Source organism: Triturus cristatus, chromosome 3_2, assembly GCF_964204655.1.
Source record: "Triturus cristatus chromosome 3_2, aTriCri1.1, whole genome shotgun sequence".
NCBI classification, from domain to species: Eukaryota; Metazoa; Chordata; class Amphibia; order Caudata; family Salamandridae; genus Triturus; species Triturus cristatus.
In genome coordinates, this window is record NC_140584.1 from 971,825,784 (window position 1) to 971,840,595 (window position 14,812).

General features: G+C 41.4%; 1 protein-coding gene across 12 annotated transcripts in view; it reads right to left on the reverse strand.

Moving 5' to 3' along the window:
• Nucleotides 1-14,812, reverse strand: part of NF1 (neurofibromin 1) — a 1,956,660-nt gene that overhangs the window by 1,406,943 nt on the left and 534,905 nt on the right. The window lies entirely within an intron of this gene.

Here is a 14,812-nt window from a genome sequence, read left to right on the forward strand (position 1 = left end):
GTGCACTAAAAGGGGGGTTGCCCTGATACTTTACCCGCACCTGGGCAATATAAACAGCAAAAACAAAACTTGATACGGCGGAATCGATCAAAAAATAATTTCTAAATCTGAAGGAAACCTTAATTGATACCTCAAGCGGAAAATAATATCCTCAAACCATTTATCTTATTGAAAAAACACTCACCGGTCAGTGATCTAGATGTTTATCTCTATGTGTATATTTTTCAAAAAACATAAAACAACACATAAAATATCTACATATATATACAATAAAGTGATACAAAAAATTATACATATATAAATTTAACATACATGAACCATCACACAGTATCTTCTGCCAAACGAACAGAATCCTTGTTACCCTAATTTCATAAGGGGCTGCGAAAAAACAATTTTTTTTTACCAAGTATGGATTGCAACCCATATCAAAAACTTTGCCCTTGCACCAGCACCAATCAGGGGAATAATGTGTCTCAAACCCATTCTAGATTAGATGATGCTGTGTATTTCCTATAATTAAGAGTCACATGTATGAGGGCTTCTCTAGTCCGTCAAGTCGACGCGTTTCAGCCCTTTTCGTCTGGGCGTCATCAGGACTTGGGGCACAAAGAAAACCTCCACAACTCGCAGATAATGTGGCATCAATCGAGACCCAATAAACGGCACCAGGAACACAAGACTACTCTGTAGGGATCAATTTTTCAGATGAGTACCTGGTCGAATAAGCGCCGTTTCACCAATCCTTAGATGAAGGTGCTAGATGCGACTCCCCCGTAATCTTATTTGCGCTTCGGGGAGATCGGAGAAATGAATTCAAAATTTGAGGGTCCTCTCTGGTCGAATTGTTTGGGTGCCAACCTATTAAAAACCTATTAAAATCACGCCTAGACTTGGAGGCCCAAATATTTTCTACACCGACAAGATCAAAGCAGCCCTCAAGTCTATGAAAGCCACGTAATGTTAATTATTTAATATATCTTTCCACAAGATAAAGGCAAGTCTGGAGACTTAATCACTTGTACTAAAGTTACCTCTGATGCCAACCTGGGAAGGTAATAAGTTCTTAGACTCACTCCTGCATAGCCGGAGCTTCCCCAGAACCTGCTTCCAAAGCACCTTATGCGGGTTACCCAGCAAACTAATATGTCTATAATTACTGGGGTTGCGTCTGTCACCTTTTTTTTTTTTTTTTTAATAAATGTGAATAATTCCAACTCTCTTCAGGAGTCTGGTATGGGTGCACCGCAATTATAGCATTTGATGGTAAAATAAAGTACAGTGCCAATTCTCCAACCTCTAATAAGTAAAGATCCCTGGGAACTTTATCAGGGCTAGTGGGCCTCGACCGCTTAAATTGACTCTATAGTCTTCACAGAGTCAGAAATGGAAAATATTACGTTTTGCACTACGTGTAGAAATGGCGCTCAGTTGGTTATAACAAGGTGCCAAATTTTTCCCTAGATTGTGCACGGTTACAAATTAGCAAAGTGATGAATTTAAACTTGAGGGTAAAAGAAATAATGTCCCTTCTATGAGAGGCCTTTAAGAGATCCTGCCAATTAGTGTAACTCCATTTGATTTTACTAGAAAAAAAGGTATGTTTATATAGACCTCTTGTATGAGAGGCCTCTAAGAGATCATGCCAATTAGAGTAACTCAATTTGATTTTTAGGAGAAAGCATGGTATGCTTATATTTACATCTAGCAGCACAAATCACTAATGGAGCATGCGTTTTTTTATGGTTGAAACCCGCTGCGATTTGGCCTTCAGACTGTCGCTTATATACAAGGGATTTTTCCTGGTTTTTACAGATTGACAAGCTCTGGTCACCTCTACAAAAAGTTACTTTAATGACTTAAGTGATGACTATGAATTTTAAAAACAGGGACATAATTAAGGGTACTAGACACATAGGGAGACAGGGTGGTACTGGAAAAGTTGTAAAATGTTTTGAGATTTGCTTTCACTTTGGGCCACTTAATAGATCTCTTGGTGTTCCCAATTATCGCCTCTATTAGGGATCGCTCCAGCTGTATCTACCAGTCTTTTGCATATTCCTGCTACATTCACAATAATTATTGTATTGGTATTTTGTTGGGGCCAATCAGGACCACAACATTTCGCAGAGATTAGCCACCTCTTTACAGCAACAATGCGAGCTTAGGTTGTGTGGATCCCAATGTTTAGATCTTAACAGACAACAATAAAACATGCTGATTGATTTCGTGAAGCCATATCTTCTGGAACACTTTTGGGCACCTCCTTCAGCGGGACTGTAATCTTATTAAGCCAATCAACATTAATTAAAGCTTTACCAGTTGGACTAAATCTCCCACCAGTGTTCCATTGTGGGCCTTCAAGGGTATCTGGCGGACGAGTGGGAATCAGTGCAGGTATGTAGGGGTTTAATTTTAACTGAATTAATATATATATGTGCGTGTGTGTGTATGTGTATATCTATCTATCTATCTATCTATCTATCTATATATATATATATCTATATATATATATATATATATATATTCACTGAAAAAACCATAGGTTTCACACAAGTTATAGTTAGCTGTACATTTCACTCGTAAAAAACCAATGAAATTCCACGTTATAGTTAGTGCAGGCAACTATAACTCACGCGACCGCAATCCTCTGCTGATGACATATGTGTCTTTATGAAAAAAAAATATTTGTAATATATATATAGCTAAAACTTAATGGAAGAAGACATGGGCAAATAAGTGTCTAAATACAGTATTAGCATCAGCAGAGGATTGCGGTCGCATGAGTTATAGTTGCCTGCACTAACTATAACGTGGAATTTCATTGGTTTTTTACGAGTGAAATGTACAGCTAACTATAACTTGTGTGAAACCTATGGTTTTTTCAGTGAATTTGCAAGGTTTTTTAAATGCTAATTCCTAACTATAACGTGTGTGAAACCTATGGTTTTTTCAGTGAATTTGTACGGTTTTTTAAATGCTAAGTTACTTTACGCCGTTCGTGCCGTGCGCGCCCACTTCACGCAGTTCGTTCCACTTTACGCAGTTAGTGCCGTGCACGCACGGTGGGCACGCGGTGCGCTACGCACACCGCGTGCCCACGTTACGCTGGATGGGCCATGTACGCACGATGCGCTTCGCGCACCGTCCGCACACGGAGGACATATTATGCGCTTCGTTGTGAAAGGTTATCTATTAAATGTTCAATTGGTAATTATGCCATGGACAAAAGGTGCCCTGCGGGAACCTTTTGCACACGGGGGGGGGGGGGGAATATGTGGATTTTTTTTTTTATTAATATTTTTGCCGTACGCGTACGGTAAGCGCATTCGGCGTTTTTTCAAAAAAAAAAAAAACAATTAATTTTTGGCCTTGGGAGTCCTTCTGGGACACCCTAACCAAGCCTAGGTGGTTAGGAGCTGTCTGGCCTGCCCCTTTTCATGTTATCCAACTTTGTTTTTCCTCCCCCCCTCTGAGTGCGAGAGAGAAAATGGCGGCCGACACTTCCTGGTTTCGACCGATTCGAATGTTTACTTTGATCTAACAACCAATCAGAAACGCGCTAGCGCACGGCACCGTACGCGTACGGTAAGCTTACCGTAAGCGCACGGTAAGCGCACGGAGCGCTGCCACAGATATATATATTGATTTAAATGCTATTTTCTCAGGAACTACTGAACAGATTTACACCAGACCTACAAAAGGCACTTCCTTGACCTTATGGCTACCTCTCTGCCAAATTACAAGTAATTCTGTTCAGCCGTTCGGGCTGTAGCTGTGTCTAAAGGTCCTATGGAAAAATGCATGGGGAAACGCGTTTTGGGACCCCCCTTTTTTCTCAGCCCCCGCTTGACGAATCACCCCGAGACTTTCAGGGTAGGAGCGGAGCGTAGCGCCCCATTAGTTATGAAAATTTTGCGAGGATTCGTCAACCGGCGCCAAAGTTATTTAAAATAGAATGTTGCGGATTTCCTATGGAAACAGGGTCCTAACTATAACTACCTACTGGCGACCGCCAGTAGGTAATATACATATATACATTTATATATGAGATTCCAAATTCCTGTTGTGCCTGGGATCCCCCAAGGAAGCAGGTACGGACCACAGCGTGTTCTTCTTCAAGTGCAGTTTATTGTATTAAAATTCTCAGCATTTCTTAATGTATCAGCATTACGCGTTTCGACAGTGAAACACTGTCTTGATCACATGACATGCTAACGACCCAACTGAATTTAAATACTGGTGAATAGACAGTGAAAAAAGACTCATTTTGAAGTCATCCATAGGCGCCTACAATTAAAACCGTGATATTGCTTCATGTTATTATCACAAATATTAGCATTCATATTGTTCACAATCTCAATAATTGATAAATAAATATGTAGACATGAAAAATTGCGAGTGCAACAAATCATATTAAAACTTCACCAGTTATTTAAAACAGCATAACTGTTGATAAAATATACAACTAGATTATAAAACAAGTGTTTGTTTGTGAGAAGCCTATTTTCTTAGGAGATATAGTTTTAAAGTTTTTATCTCAGATGATAGATACCATGCTTATATGATGTTGAACAATGTTTATCCCCAGTGGGTTTATCATATAATCATATTTTCGATAACTTTCAACCTGAATTATTGCCTAGTGCTTATACCTTTTAAATATAATCGGGAAACTTTACAATAATGGACAGTCCTTACATACGTAGACAACTTAATAGCGAAAACAACTAGACAACCTAGGCATTAAGACAAAAAGTGTTGTAATAACATTATTGTCACTATATATTCTTGGCGATTCACCTGTAAAAGCGGTAAAATCAGGGGTAAAAAAACCGGAGACCAGATAAAAACCCATGATTAAAACCGTCTAAAAACCAGGTAAAAAGTCCAATGAGTAAAAACCAAAGAGTAAAAACCAAGAAGACATCAAAAAACGATATCATATAATGATATCAGACAGTAATGAGGAGAAATTAAAATAGTCGTAGTCACAATTATATCAGATCACAAAATATATTCCTATAAAAAATGGTGCATTTCCTCTCCATTATTTAATCCCTTTGGCATTTTTGAATCCAGAGTCAATATGTAATATGACTCCAATTGTCTGAGTTTCTTTTCTCGGTTTCCCCCTCTAATAGATTTAGGTACCATATCAATGACAAAGTAGCTAAGATCATTTAGATTGTTCTTGTGAACATGTTTGAAATGTCTTGCTACTGGGTAACTGGGGTCCGAGTTCACTATCGCTCTAAGATGTTGTAAGATGCGATTGAAAGCCTGCAATTTTGTGCTTCCCACATATACTTTGGAGATTTTTATGGGGTTAGAGTCAGCTATTCCTATTACTTCACTTGTGTTTTTGCCAAATTTGCAGGCTCTGCATGAACTGCATTTAAAGAAACCTTTTCTTTTCATTAGCCAATTGGATGTCGTCATAGTTTCTGGACTAGATCCAACCAAAGCGTCTCTCATAGATGGTGCCCGTCTAAAGGTAATACTAGGTAACTCCGGCACCAGTTGAGACATGGTAAGGTCAGTTTTGACAATGGGCCAAATTTTAAAGATTATCCTTTTAAGTTGTTAGGTCTCGCCTGACCCAGCGCATGCGCTGGTCTGGCGAGACTTATTGAGAGGGCTCCAAAAAGTGCTACCAGGCCAGCCTAGACCTACAGTGCATGTGCACGGGTGCTGCTTTTACCGCGATTACTTTCACTTTCACGGCCGCTTTGATGTTTGATCGCATCGCGATCACTTTCACTTTCGCGGCAGCACGGCCGCTCGGCATAGCCAATAGGTCTCGCTTTTGCGACCTTATAAGTGTTTAGTTATGCAACTGTTGCATGGCTAAACACTTATAAGGTCCCAAAGGCGAGATCTATTGGCTATGCCAATGCTTGTTTTTCTTGTTGACTATATGCTGTGATTAGTCTTATGTTGTTACCTGATTCATTCATTGCCTTATCATGACAAACAGTTCTAGTTGTTGCTATATCCAAGGCATTGGCTTTATTCATAGCTGTCAACGGATCTTTCTCTTTATTTCCGCGCATGATAAATCTCTGAAATGCCATATTTTGGCATTCCTTGAGGTCTTGATCTGTATTACATATACGTTTGATCCTCAGGAATTCTCCATATGGGATGCTTTTAATCAGATGGTACGGATGAGAGCTACTAGCATGCAGTATTGCATTACCTGCTGTGCTTTTTCTGTGCAATTTAGTATTTATGCAGTTATCTGTGATATAGATTTCCACATCTAAAAACTGTATTTTCTCCTCACTGATTTCTGCTGTAAACTTGAGATTTAATTCATTGATATTGATAACAAATTCATAAACTGATTCTTTAGTACCTTCCCAGATGACAAACACGTCATCTATGAAACGCCACCATTGTATAACATGTGAGTCAAACATCCTCTTGTGAGTGGTTCTGAGGACATGTTCCTCCCACCAGCCGACGTGTAAACACGCGTAACTGGGGGAAAAACATGCCCCCATCGCCACTCCGCGAAGTTGTTGAAACACTTCCTTATTGAAAATAAAGAAATTGTTAGTCAAACATATGTTGATCATATTCGGTATCATTTCATTATGTTGATAAAATACACTAGATTTTTTTAGATAGATAATATTTGTTCGCTTTTATCCCATCAGCATGACAAATACTGGTGTATAGAGAGCTTATATCCATAACCAACAGGATGTAATCCTGTTTCCATTCTACAGATTGTAGTTTAGTTATAAAATTACCAGTGTCACGGATATATGAACATAAAGATTCCACATGCTCTCTGAGAAAAAAAGTCAACATATTTCGACATATTTTCAAGCAGTCCCCTTTGTGCGGATATGATGGGTCATCCTGGTACTGGGGATATTAGTTTATGTACTTTTAAAAGAAAGTATAGTACCGGTGTGATGAGATGGTCATTTTTCAAGAATTCAAACTCGTTTTTACTTAATAAGCCCATTCTTTTCCATTTTGACAGTTCTTTGGACAACAGTTCTTTAACTTTTTTCAGATCATTGAACGTGGCCTTGTTGTAACAGTCCTCATCTCCTAGATGTTTCTTAGCTTCTTCCATATATAGTTCTCGCGGCCACATGACTATGTTGCCCCCTTTATCGGATTTATTGATAATTAGGTATTCGCGTGATTGTAATTTATGCATTAATTTAGAATATTGTATTTCTTTGTATTTTCTATGTTTTTGTATGTATATATATATATATATATATATATATATATATATATATATATATATATATATATATATATGGTAAAACTCCAACTTTTCGGAAAGCTTCTGGTTGCAAAAAACTTTCAAGCAGGAGACGGACACCCATTCATTGGTGCTATTTTTGTTTATTCAATGCAATGCCGCCATGACGCGTTTCGGGCTCAACAGCCCTTGATCACATGAAATATATATATATGTATATATATATATATATATATATATATATATATATATATATATATATATATATATATATATATATATATATATATATATATATATATATATATATATATACATATATATACATATATATATATATATATATATACATACACACACACACACACACACACACACACACACATATATATAATAAGCTACGTGTAGATGGAGACATAACTCTATCCAGAGCCCTCTTATTTGTGTTAATAGATTTGCCATTCTTGATGGATTTAAACCCTGATAGACATGTCCCTATAAATCCCAAACAAATCACTAAGAATAGTAACGAGATGAATATAAATGAGAAACTTGAAAGCTTAATTAATTGTCCCAAGTTTTTGGGAAGAAAGGAGGGCAGATGGAGCATTCAGTGATTCCTGTAACAACATGAAGAGAAACATACGTGCTATCTGAGAGTGGAACACTAAATATGGCTCACATATTTGTACTACACATATGCTGTATAGGGCATATTGGTGGAGGAACTGGGGAACAAACAATACAGCATACACGTGGAATTCACACGATTATAATAAATATTGCTTATATAGGGGAGAATTTAGAAATGAGGGAAATGCTCAGAGATCAGTTATCAAAAAGGGTGGGATAGTCTACATGATAAACCTACTGAAAGCCAGGAGTACTCTGTCTATTTCATCAATAAGGTAATTAATTGGGTTTAGAAATCAGTATTGTTTTCCCATCATTCGGCTCAGTTTGATAAAATTAAGCTGTTTTTATTCCAACTCTCATTACATTGAGGGCCAATTGTCTCTGAATGCCTGTACTATTCCTGCCTTGGTCTCCCAACTATTTTCTTCATTATCACATATGAGAGCACCCTCAAATACACGAGTTACTTATGTCTACTGTACCCAAAATTTTTGTTTAATTAACTAGATGCAATCTGTGTTCCATATATGATACAATTCTAGCCACAAATATGATACACAAGACCCTTGACTTGCTTCTTTGTTCATTTACAGCATTGTCATCAGGGCGGGGCAGGATGATTTCTCAAATCATGTTTAAAAACTATCATTTTTAATGAATGCAAAACTAAAGCATGAAATGGTAGCACAGTAGCACACTATCATTTTCAATCAGCATATTTTCCATTGAAATGGCCACAAAATTTCCCACTGACTTGCGGTTTTCCTGATAAAACTATATTGTGTGCAAACTATTTTTGGAATTTGAGTTTCTGCAAATATTTGTCATTTGTACATTACTAAGTGAAGTGTTCTGATTTATTTTGCTCCTATTTAAATCTTTGTTCGAATCACACTTCTGAATTTCAACATAAAAAAATGTGCTTTCGTAATTTGATATATTTTAAATATATTTATACTATTTATTTATAAGCTATTTAAATTGTTGATGTCACAACAAAACGGACATCTAACAGCCTATTGTTTCATAATGATTGTCATACAGCTTACTTGACAAAGACCTCCAACTGTGGTAAGAGAAAGAAAAGTAAACACCATTTTCCAGGCTAATATAAGCAGCAATTAGGAAAAAAAAAACTGGCATTTGAACGTCTGTCCTTGAACAGACAGCAAATGTGTCAAGATGTAAAAAAGAGATAAAGGCACCTTTATTGCTCATTTAAGTTCTGAATGAACAAAACACCTGTTCCTTTCCAGCATAAGTTCACTCGCCAGAACGGACAAGTAGGTCTTAAAAATAGCTACACCTGATAAAATCGGACTCGCTATGCGAGTGGGTGAATAGATTTTTCGAGGCCTGCTATCCATGTGCTCATTATCAAGTGATGGTTCCCATTTCTGTTTGAGCGAGTCGACCTTTTAATGCTTTGGAGTAGATATCAACTCATATAGGGCAGAGATGGCCCTGTGTGTAAGTAGAATATGTATTGTGTGGACCTTAGGCGGCTCGTTCTCCCCTTCGCCCCATGTATCTATGACCGTGGCCAGAAGTGTGTTGTGTGTGAGGATATCGCCCGTCCCCAATTTCCAGCTGTCTGCCAGGATGTCATAGGTGTGTAGGGTGCTGTTGGGGAACAGGTACTCCACTGCGAGTATTACTGCATCTGTCCATGCAATGCGTAGGTTCATAGAGGTAGATGGGCTCCATTTCACGCATCAATTCCTTTTACTTACTTTGCCAGCCAGCACATCCAACTTTTTAATTATGCTGCCAGATAGTAGGCTTCATAGTCTATCAATCTTTGTAGTGTGGCAAGCGCTACTCATCGTCTCCCTCAAACCCCAGATCAACAGGCTGAGTAACAAGTTGATCCAATGCATCCATGTCTGAGAAACTTGTATCAGCAACAAAAGAGGTATCGAAGGGAAAAAGTAGAGAACCCTGGTTAGCAGTAGCATCTTCGCTATGGTGATCCTGCCATTGACAGTGGGCATCAAAAGTCCATATATTGTTGGGCGCTAGTTATCGTACGGCCTAAGTTAACATTGGCAAGCAGAATTTAATCTCTGTAGACGTTTATCCCCAGATATTGACAAATTTATGCTCCCCATGGTATTGTCAGATTTGGTATCAGCCAAGTGGATGGCCACGTCGTCTCACTTAGTGGGAACAGGCCTGATTTGTTCCAACTGATCGTGAGCTCGGAAAGGTGGATAAGGCACGTCAGTAGAGAAACTCCCCCAGTAGTGACTGTTCAAGGTACATCAAGGTGTTATCCACATACATAGAAATAATATGCATGCGGTTGGGCAGGCAGATTCCCCAATCCGGGGCCATCCCATGCACCAAATGTGCCAATCATTCCATCACAAGGGCGAACAAGAGGGTGGGGAGGGACTCCTCCCTATCGACCATGTCTGCCATATTGTCTCACTCCGTGCAGACCCTCCCTGAGGGGTGCGTGTACAGGAGCTGTATCCAGCATAAGGTGTTGGGGCCAAACCTGAACCCCCGAAGGACTGCGAATAAATAGGGTCAGAGGACTGTGTCGAGCGTATTCTCAATGTCAGTTGAGGGAAGGATCGGGGCGTCCTCGTGTTTCGCTTTGTTCATTACATGAAGTAACTGCCAGAGATTCAAGGCTGTGTTTTAGGTGGGTATAAAACTGCATTGGTCCATATGAACTAATGCAGTAGGTGATGTTGAATAACAGTGACAATATTTTTGCTTGCATTTTCCTTTCGGTATTGATCACGGACAGCATGACCGCGCATCAGTGAGGGTCCCAGTCACGTTTAGGTAACACTACTATCCGTGCCTCCCTCACGGATTAAAGGAGGTAGCCAGAGGCAAGTGCCTCCAGGAACATGGCGAGCAGTCTTGTAGCCAGTCTGGGCTTATATGGCGAAAAGATTTCAGCAGAGAGACCTTCGGCGTTTTCCCCATTAGGAGCTGTCTGATCACATTCATGAGTTCTTCTAGCATTATGGGGGCCTCCAGAGCAATTTTCTGGGAGTGGGTAAGCCTGGGTAGGAGTGAAGTCTTGCAATACTGGGCTGTCTCCGATTCGGATTAGTCAGCTGGGGGAGTGTATAGGGATTCGTAAAATCGCACGCGGGCGTCATTGATTTCAGCCTGATTGTATATGAGCTACCCAGTTACGCCTCAAATTAATCACATTTTAAGGGAACAGGCAAGCAAGCGCCCTGCCCTATCACCCTCACTGTGTTGCTTCGCAACGTATTCTCATTAATGCACACTAAGCAATTGGGTTAAGATGGCGTTGTAGGCGTGCCTCACAGCTAACAGTGTTGGGAGGTGTGATGGGTCTGCGGTGATTCGTCTCCTGTTCTAGGGTGTTGATTTCCTGTTGTAGTCCTTTTTTAATGCCATAAGTGGTGCGTATCCAGTGTCCCCTAAGCATCACTTTGAATGCATTCCACTCAGCTGCTCTGGAGCACGTTGATTTGATATAAAGTATGAAGTACTGGTCTGTGTTTACCGTTTGCTGCGTAAAATAGGTTGTGGTGCACCGCCTCCACTTGTAGGTGCCACCCAGGAAGCCATGAACGGGTCCATCGCAGAGCAAGCAACAGGTGATTATGGACTGATATGGTCCGCGTTAGATAAAGGGCTTCCTAGATTGTCCGGATCTTTGCGCCATTGCCTAAGAATGTGTCCAATCGAGTGTGGACCTTTCTGTTAGGGAAATACTTTGAACCCTTACAAGAGCAAATTAAAGTAACTCCCTAGACACAGCCGTTTGCTCAGAAACCAAGTGAAATGTATTTATTGGTACCCATGCATGCTCGCTGATCAGCAAGGAAGAAGTCAGATTTCCAACTTGTGCTCTCAGCCTGCTTGTTCCCTGCGTGACTGGTTTCTGAATAAGGCACTGAACCAAATATGGCTAAGAAGGATGTGCAAGATCTGCACCATGCCATTTATAAACAGCTCGATATGAGCAGACTATGAAAGACTGGCTCAGAACTGTACCAATTATACTGCAGATCTGATGTATAAGCAAACTACACAACCAGATAAGGACACTATACCTACTCCAAAACAACTAAAACATCGCTGAGCTCCTCCCTCTCAGTTAGGGTTGTAGCCCGCACTGTGACGGTCACAGTGCGAGGAGGTTGCCCTATGATGAAGCATGCCACCCTCCGGTGGGTGAGGGGAAGCGTCCTATAAAAGGGACTCTCCCATAGGATAAGCTGTTCTTTCTCCTTCCTTTTTCTCTCCTGTTTCCCTTCCTGTCTCATAGACCCAGGGGTTCTATTGTGTTATGAATCTATTGTTTGGGGAGGTAATCCATTACTGGTCTTTAAATCCCTTTGGCCCCCTTTTTTGGTGTTGCCTCCACTTTTTGCCAAAATGTTGAGGTACCTAAGGCATATGCTCTTTCCCTAAACTGCATTGATTCCCAACCCAATTGGCACTCTTTGGCCACATTGCAAGTCCGTTGTAAATGTTACCATAGGTACCAAGGGCACTGTAGCCAGAGGAGGCTTCTGAGGAGATAATATATATATATATATATATATAGCCTCACCATTGCAGGCTACGTTTGGGGCAGAACAAAGTGAAGAGTCGAGGTGCATGAGCCCTGTACCCCTAAAGTGTCTAAACCACTTCTTAGACATTGTAAGTGCAGTAAGGCAATTAAGAGTATATGGTGCTGGTAGTCTGTCACTACGAACTCCACAGCACCATAATGGCTTTACTGAAAACTGGGAAGTTTTGGTATCAAACTTCTCAGCACATTAAACCCACACCGATACCAGTGTGGGATTTAATGAAAAATCCACTCAGAAGGAATCTTAAGCATGCCCCCTGAAAAACGACCTAACTCTAGAGTTGCTGCTCCCCAGCTGCCACCACCAGACATGTTTCTGGACCCCTAGGTCAAAAGCCTGCTGCTCTCGGGGGTTTGAAACAATGCACATCCTGGGACAAGGTGCCAAGCCTCCTCTCCTCGCCCCCCCCCCCGCCCCCAGATGGGCAGGATCCACAAAGGGGAAGCTTCAAAGGCTAGCTGCCTTCACAAGCTACCCCAGCCATTTGCTGCTTCCAGCAACTGGGCCCACTGGTTCTGACCCCCACTTTGGGCGGGAGAATTTGTGGGAAAACTAAGTGAGCAAGGGAGGTGTGCCCACCTTTGCCAACCCCATCCCTCAGGTGGGGAGGCGAGGTGAAGCATAACTCTCAGTCCCAGCTATCTTGCATTCAAACAGAGAGAGGCATATGCCCCCGCCCCCAACTGGAGGGCAGTATAATAGGGGGTGTACCCACCCCAAGAAATGGATCCATTGTTCGTACCTGTAACGCCCCTAAATTTAGTATTTAGGGGCAACTCTGAACCTAGTCTCCTCAGACAAGAACAGACTAGAAGAGAGCAGAAGAAGGACCGAAGTAGCCGTGCTGAACTAAGAAGAGGAGGACGCCCACTGACTTAGCCCCAGCCCTACCGGCCTGTCCCCCCCCCCCCCCCCTCCCCCTCAAACTTGCTCCAGCGAAATCCCTGTGTCCCCTGCAGCAAACAGCCCCCAAGAACCCGGTGGAGCGACCCCGCCTTCCCAAACCAAGACTGGTCTCCTGTGAGCACCAGATTTGCTCACCCACAGAGTCTGGCTCCGGCCAAATCTGCGGGTCTGCACCCAACGCCCACGGCCCATGTTCGACTGGCCCAACACCACTCTGAGGTCTCCCTAGCGATCCTGACCTGGGATCTGGTGAGCTGACCTGCCTCGAATCTCCAATCCACGCCTGCAGATCCTTTCTGGAGGATCCTCCTGACCGCGAACAGGGCTGATAAGAAAAAACAGACACCTAAAGACATCCCTGCACCCAACTTCCTACGCCTTGGGTGGCCCAACCGACGGTGTCCCAGCATCCCCAGGCATCCCAACTTACCTCTCCAACCAGTGGTCATCTCCAGAAGATCTTCGTCTCCGAGCCTGCAGTGTTTTTGCAACCGGAGAAACCCCACTGAAATCAACAGGGCACCTGCCGCGAAAATAGCACCCTCCAACCAGCCTCCCCAGAACCGCTGCAGGTGTGCTTTGTGTGCTAACTCGGATCCCACTTTGCCCTGAGCCTAACACCAGGAGCTTTGTGGCCTGCTTGTGAGCAGCAACCAACTGGAGGCCCCTTATCCCCCATTGGATAACATTGGGCCTCAGTACTCTGCACCTGGCCGTCCTAGTGCCGATGAGGGTGCTTTGAGAGTGCATCCTTGACCCTGGAGAAACCCTGTTTCTAACCTGAGAATACCAACTCCCACAAACAAGTACTTACATGCTTTTCCTTGAAAATTCTTTTAAGTGTGGAGTTGGTTTGTATGAAACATTGGAAAACTGCATCTGTGTAAAAACTGAATTACTTACCTTTTGTCAGGAAAAATGTCTCTGTGCGCTAACTAGGCATATCACACTGATTAGCAAAAGTAACTTAAAAAGTTATCCAAGAAGTAACGTGTACAGTAATCTGTAACTGAAGAGTAATTTCGAACTGTTGACTTACCTGTAAATCAACCTGCTGCATTTGAATCTACCTTCAACTGTAAATCACTGCATAAATCTTGCAAAGTAAAATTTCACTTACATGCACCAGGCCTAGCTTGGTTCTAGAAATAAAATAGCTATATAATATTTTTGATACAAGCAAATTGGTCTGAGGTCAGTCTTTAAGTGTGCGACATCATTTCTTGCTTGAGTTTGCACAACAAATGTTTAACACTACCCTCTGATAAAGCCTTACTGCTCGCCCACACTACCACAAATAGAGAATAAGGTGCTATCTACTTTAACCTCTGCCTACCCTTGGGGTTCCACTGGACTCTGTGCACACTATACTTTGCTATAGTATATACAGAGCCAGCTTCCTACAATATGGATATATATATATATATATATATATATATATATATATATATATATA